This window comes from Dendrobium catenatum, unplaced genomic scaffold, assembly GCF_001605985.2.
Source record: "Dendrobium catenatum unplaced genomic scaffold, ASM160598v2 fragScaff_scaffold_156, whole genome shotgun sequence".
NCBI classification, from domain to species: domain Eukaryota; kingdom Viridiplantae; phylum Streptophyta; class Magnoliopsida; order Asparagales; family Orchidaceae; genus Dendrobium; species Dendrobium catenatum.
Window position 1 is genome coordinate 1457204 of NW_021318618.1, and position 7662 is coordinate 1464865.

Genomic DNA, 7662 nt, shown 5'->3' on the forward strand with positions numbered 1-7662 from the left:
CCACTGAGAATTTAATGCTACTGATCTCATTTTTTGATATCTTAAGCACCTGACGAGCATTATAGATCCAAGATATAGAAGGAAGCCCAATCTTATATTAGGACACATCATAACCTATGTCCTGGAATCCAAATACAATCTTCAATATCTACCCCACCAAACTTTTAGCCTGCCTTTTACTCCAACAATTCCTTCCACGTTCTTCACAATACTCATCTCCACTCGGAGCACGAGGAAGCTGAGGGAGCTTAGGAGGAGGCCGCTCATGCACCTGTTCCTACACCTGATCCACTCCGCCAATACTCACAACTGGATCAGCTGGTAGAGCGGTTTGACCGGCGGGTGACTAGGTTCGAGTCTTACATTACTGCACAGGAACATCAACATGTGGAGGATGTTGCTCGCTTTGACTCATACTTTGCTCACCAGTAGCACCAACATGACCAGGACATGACCTGGTTTGGTGATCAGCTTTCTACTCTCTCAAGTTTCTTTTCGTCGCCACCACCACCACATCCTTCGGATGATCAGGGACCGTCCTTCTTTTATTTTATTTTTGTAGTTTTGTTTTTTTTTTCTTATTGTAGTTTACTTATGTTGGATAGTTTTTGTTTTATTTCTTTTATCTTTACCTTCTCCTTTTTGTGATGTCAAAAGGGGGAGTAGTTGTACTATTTTATGTTGTACTTATGTTTGTTCTTCTATGTTGATTAGTTGTATTGTGTCCGTCCCTTAGTAAAATTTGAACTTCTTGATACACGTTATTTTTATTGCACTGCTTAAATTATTTTGATTGTTTGTCATCACCAAAAATGGAGAGATTGTTATGAATCTGATTTCAGAGAATAAAATTTTGATGAGAGCAAACTTTTTTATTTTTCTACGACTACCTTACCTACTAACCTTTTAGGTCCATAATATCAAACTGCAAATCAAACTAGCTCAAGATTGGGTAGATTAAGACTGAGTTGGTTTGTAATATACGACAAGTGACTTTTAACTTTTCTTGAGTCATTTGTAATATTGTGGGTCTTGATGCAAAGTAACATTGCACATACACACTTGGAGGAAAATTTTTTGTTTGTTTGATTAGAGTTTTCTATTTTTAATCACATCGGTCGGGATGATCCAAAAATCATCTTGAATAATCAGTTAAAAATAGAAACCATAATTAGGGCATCCTGATTAAGACAGCCAAAATGAAGCACATCATCCTGGTAGATATTAGCATTGGTCGGGACAATAGGCTCAAACCAGAAAGAATCAGCCGCTAGATCTATTTAGGCATCTTTTATTTTTAGACATTATCCAAGACATCGTCCTAGACGATGCAATGAATATATGCCTAAATTAATCTGGTAATTAAGGAAAGTAATTAATATTTGATTGCTCAATAATATCAGCCTAGATGATCACTGAATCATACTGGATGATCAGTTCACAAACCAAAGTTCTTTCTGGACGATCAAAATTTGGTCTGGCTCTATTCAAGGTGATGCTCTAGATGATATGTACTGAATTGAACTAATCATTCGTAACGATCCAGAGATCGACCTAGATGATCAAGTTATTTTTTCATCATCCAGACATCCTTTAAGAGTGATATTTTGGACGATATGTGTTATTTTGTACTAATCAGCCCAAACAATAGTGAGATCATTCTAAACAATCTAGTTATTTTTCCATCATCCAGACATCCATTCAGGGTGATGGTCTGGATGATCTTTGTCGGGTTGAACTAATCGTACATGATTATATACTATTGTCCTGGATGATATTTGTCGATTTGTTGCTAATTAGTGCTAATTTGGAGCCCTTGTTTAAAAGCTATCTTATTTTCTCAAGAAATTACCTTTTTATGCTGCCCTGACTTGAGGGATCTAAGAGGAGAGGGAGAGCAAGGGAGAGAGAGAGAGAGGATCTTGTAGGAGAGTTTGTGAGGGAATTTATAAAGGTTGCTCCAAGCAAGGATCTGAGTCATCTTCTCTGGTCATCATCCCTTGGTCCTTGGAGGTTCTAGAAAGGTCTTCTTCAACAACTGATTGAGGTTCTCTGCCAGCTTATGGAGGAAGCAAAATAAGTTGGGTTCTCTTCTTGCTTCTGAAGGAAGCAAAATGTGCTAGGTTCTATGCCTACTTTTGATGAAAGCAAAAGGAGTTGTGTTCTCTATCTCATTGGGTAGGTGGAAAGAGTTTTTGAAAGTTTGTTAGGGATGTTAGGCCCTTATGAACCAGCCCGAGCCTAACCAAGAGGGGGGGGTGAATTGGTATTTTAAAAATCTTTCGCAATAAAAAAGCCAACCCAAAATCCAACATAAAGAAAACACAATGCGGAAATTAAATGCGAAAATAATAAAGGAAAGAACACACTAGATTTATAGTGGTTCGGTCAAACCTTGACCTACGTCCACTCCTCAGATGCACCCTCTGAGTGTTGCACTAAACTCAGTGTCTCTCCTTTAGCACCCACAGCTAGGCGGAGAAGCCCTTACAAAATCACTTCCACCTTCCCCAGTGCGGCGGAGTAGCCAGGTCCTTTGACACCAAAGAGATCTTCTTCTTCCCAGAACTTCCCTCAAGACAAGCCTTGAATCCGATGATACTAAGGTCCAAGCTTGCCGGAGTAACCATGTAGAATCCCCCTCCACACTCCCTTGAAACCCCCTCCAAGGATCTTCTCCCTCTCTCAAACTCCACCCTTTCCTCTCTCCCTTTCAAGCTCTCTCTTTAAGTTCCCTTCAAAAGAATGAAGCTACAATGGCTATCAAAGACACTCACAACGTGCCTTGTCAAAGCTTAAATAGAAGAGCTCAAAATGAGCTCATTAATGAAACTTGCTGACATTATCGTCCAAGCCAATATAAATATCAGCCTGGCTGATCAGCATAAATTACGCTCAATCAACCCGATTGGTTAGGGATGATCAGAAGATTTTTTGTCATATCATCCATGCTGATAAGATATCATTTCGGATGATTAGTTCAAATCAGAGGAAAATCATCATGAATATCGTCCTGAATAGAAGCTGATCGATGTCAAATCGTCCTGACTGATCTTGAGATTGGCCTTGCCGATGTGATCGTGAAAATCACCATTAATTGCTTTCTTTAATTACCATATTTATTTAGGAAAAATTATGCTGGATCGGTCAGGCCGATCCCCGGGACGATGTCTAAAAATAAGTAATTCCTAAATAGATATGGCAGCAGATTCTTTCTGATTTGAGCCTATCGTCCTGGCCGATACAAAATCCTCTAGGACGATGTGCTTAATGACAGCTGCCTTAATAAGGATGCCCTAATTAGGGTTTATGTTTTTGAACCATTCATCCAGGCCTATATAAATATAGTCTCAGATGATGTTACCAAAAATAGTAAACTCTAGGGAACAGTCAAAAATTCTTCCAAGGTACATTTGTGCAATATTACTTAGCATCAGGAGCCACACCAATTATAATAGACTTAAGAAAGAAAAAAGGAACAAACTGACTCAGATCTAGTCTACACAATCTTGAGTTGGTTCCAATTGCAGCCTGATCTTATGGACCTTAAATGTCAGTAGGTAAGGTAGTCGTAGAGAAACAAGAGTGTTTGCTATCATCAAATCATAATCCATGAAAACAGATTCATAAAAATCTCTCCCTTTTTGATGATGACAAATATTACTAGTTGAATTTACAAAGAAGAAAACATGTTATCCTAATCTCCACCTTACTAAAATAAAACTTTAAATATAGGGGAAATTAAAAAAAAAAATAATTTTAAAACAAGTACAAATACAAATACAATAGTACATTCTTTCCCTTTTGACATTATCAAAGAGAGAAGGGGCACAAATAATCAAGATAATAAAAAATGATTAAAATATAAAAAAATGATCCTTGATCAAGTGAAGACAAAATCAAATATTCTTAAAATGAGAAAGTTACCTCTTGATTTTATTCAAAAATTTAGAAGGATTGTATTGATAACTCAAAGCCCAGAAAAGGTTAAAAATTCAGAATTTGTTAATCCAAAATCAAGTTTTTTTAAAGGCTCAAAAAATTTTTAATACAATATCTTATTCAAAAAATAAATTAGAGAAAAAAACACTAATTTTTTCAAAACTCCTTCCATAAAACATATATAATAGAAGATTAATGCACAAATTATTGAATCAGGAATCATGATTCTCAAACTCAAATATCAAATGTATTAAGGGTTTTCTTAAGCTTTAAGAAGTATAAGAATGGTAAGTATTATATTTTATGGGCTCATTTTATGCCTCTTGTCAATTGGTTGGCGTACTGCGCATCTTTTGATTTTTGATACACATTGTGTATCCCTTCTTTTTAATTTGGTGACTTTGCGCATCTTTTATTTTTGGTATCATTGGCCACTTTTTTTTTTAATATGCTACATTTCTGAAATCTTAAAAATTAAAGTAAACCCATCCTATTAACAAAATGAATTACTTGATTAAGAAAATTATGAGGTAGATTTAACAACTTGCAAAAGATTTATAGGGAGATAAAAAAGATCAGTTTCAAAATCAAATTTATAATATGATGAAGATTTTGAATCAAAAGTAAAATAACCTTTTTAATAAAAGAGATAGAGAGACAAAATTATGAGTTTCCTTTCTTTGACTATTTTTTTGAGAAGTTAATCACAACTTTCATAAGAATTCAAGAAAAAATAGGAGGTAGGTTTTTCTATTTTAGAAACGTGTGTTTTGATCAGAGAGAACTTTACACAACTAAGTATAAAAGCTAATTTAAAATTTCAAAGCAATAACAAAAATGAAGAAAAACAAAACTAAAAGAAAATAAAATAAACAACAAAATAAAAAAATAATTGAAAACAAAACACAACAAATAAATAAATACATAAATAAGGCCTTTAAACATTATCTTGCTCATGGTCTGATGATTCAGAAGCAAGGTCTGCCCAGGAGATTTTTTGTTTTTTAGTACTTGTCATTTTTACAGTTTGCTTAGCTTTGCCCTTTTTTTTTTCAGGAAGAGTTCTCAAATTAGGCCACTATTTTTTCATGCGACAAGGCTTCCTACATCCAAAGTAAACAATATCAGAAGAAATATTAACATTCTTACCATTTTTACCTTTGTTCCACTTTTGTTGATGCTTATGCTTTGGTGGGCTTTTTAATTTGCTTGATAAGTCATCGCTTTCATTATCAACTAAGCCACGTTTCTTCGAGTCTTCAGCGTTTAGCACTATCATCTTACCTACATCCAAAAAATTTTGACCCAAACTTTACTCGTAGGCAATGAGTGAGTCAATCAAATTATCAGTAGAATATTCATTCAAATTCTTTGATTCACAAATAACAACAACTTTAGCATCAAACTTATCAAGTAGACAACGTAGAATTTTATTGACTTTTTCAAGGTTTGAAAACTCCTTTCCTAAAGCATGTAATGATATAATAATTTGAATAAATCTAGTATACATGTCTATGATCTTCTCATATGATTTCATGTAAAAAAAATCTTAATCATGCATTAAAATATTCAACTTGGATTGCTTGATTTCACAAGTGCCTTCGTATATGGTGTGTAATTTATCCCAAATTTCTTTACTAGTAGTGCATGTTGAAACTAACATACAATCTTCAGAATTTAAAGCACAAAAAAAATAGTTTAAAGATTTTGCATTCAATTGAGCATTAATTTTCTCTTCTCTACTCCATTGATTAAAAGGAATATCAGTTTTAATTTCATCTAAAACACGTGATAGTAAAGAATAACCAGTTAAAATCATATGCCACATAAAATAATCAATTGATTGTAAGAAGGTTGACATGCGAATTTTTCAAAAATCAAAAGTAATATTTTTAAATAAAGGTGGTCAGATGATTGAATAACCTTCTGCAATATTATGATTACAAAAATTAGCCGTGGATCAAAATTCAAAAGTTTCAAAAACTAGATTTTATGAATCTGGCTCTGATACCACTTGAAAGTTCGTTAGGGATTAGGCCCTTATGAACTAGCCCGAGGCTAACCAAGAGGGGGGTGAATTGGTATTTTAAAAAATCTTTTGCAATAAAAAAGCCAACCTAAAATCCACCACAAAGTAAACACAATGCAGAAATTAAATGCGGAAATAATAAAGGAAAAAACATACCAAATTTATAGTGGTTTAGTCAAACCTTAACCTACGTCCACTCCTTGGAGGCACCCTCTGAGTGTTGCAATAAACTCAGTGTCTCTCCTTTAGCCCCCACAACTAGACTGATAAGCCCTTACAAAATCACTTTCACCTTCCCCGGTGTAGTGGAGTAGCCGAGTCCTTTGACACCAAAAAGATCTTCTTCTTCCCAGAACTTTCCTCAAGACAAGCCTTGAATCAGACGATACTAAGGTGCAAGCTTGCCGGAGCAACCGTGTGGAATCCCCCTCCACACTCCCTTGAAACCCCCTCCAAGGATCTTCTCCTTCTCTCAAACTCCACCCTTTTCTCTCTCCTTTTCAAGCTCTCTCTTCAAGTTCCCTCCAAAAGAATGAAGCTACAATGGCGGACAAAGACATTCACAAAGTGCATTGTCAATGCTTAAATAGAAGAGCTCAAAATGAGCTCATTAATGTAACTTGCCAACATTATTATCCAGGCCGATATAAATATCAGCCTGGCCGATGAGTGTAAATTAAGCTCAATCAGCCCGATTGGTTAGGGATTATTAGAAGATTTTTGGTCATATCATCCAGGCCAATAGGATATTGTCCTGGACGATTAGTTCAAATTAGAGGAAAATTACCCTGAACATCGCCCTGAATAGAAGCTGGCCGATGTCAAAACATCCCGGCCGATCCTGCGATCGACCCGGCCGATGTGATCGTGCAAATAACCATTAATTACTTTCCTTAATTACGAAATTTATTTAGAAAAAATTATGCTGGATCGTCCAGGCTGATCCTCAATAGGCCAGGCCGATCCCCAAGACGATGTCCAAAAATAAGTAATTCTTAAATAGATCTTGTAGCATATTCTTTTTTATTTGAGCCTATTATTCTGGCTGATACAAAATCATCTAGGACGATGTGCTTAATGACAACTTCCTTAACAAGGATGCTCTAATTAGGGTTTCTATTTTTAAATCAATCGTCCAGGCCGATAAAAATATCATCCCAGACGATGTTACCAAAAATAGTAATCTCTAGGAAATAGTCAGAAATTTTTCCAATGTAAGTGTGTGCAATATTACTTAGCATCAGGAGCCACACCAATTATAATAGACTCAAGAAAGGAAAAATGGTACAAACTGACCCAGACCTAGTCTATCCAATCTTGAGCTGGTTTCAATTGCAGTCTGATCTTGTGGACCTAAAATGTTAGTAAGTAAGACAGTTGTAGAGAAATAAGAGTGTTTGCTATCATCAAAATCATAATCCATGAAAATAGATTTGCAATAATTTTTGTACGAGCTTTTCCGCCTTGCTGTGGAGGCAAAAGGAGAGACACTGAATTTAGTGTAATACCCGGAGGAAAGGCTCCAGCGAGTGGACGTAGGTCAGGTTGACCGAACCACTATAAAATTTGGTGTGTTCTTTCTTATTTACTTTCACATTTAATTTCCGCACTATAATTTCTGTGGTGGTTGTTTGGTTGTGTTTGTGATTTTATCTGGAGAAATTTTTAAAATGCCAATTCACCCCCCCCCC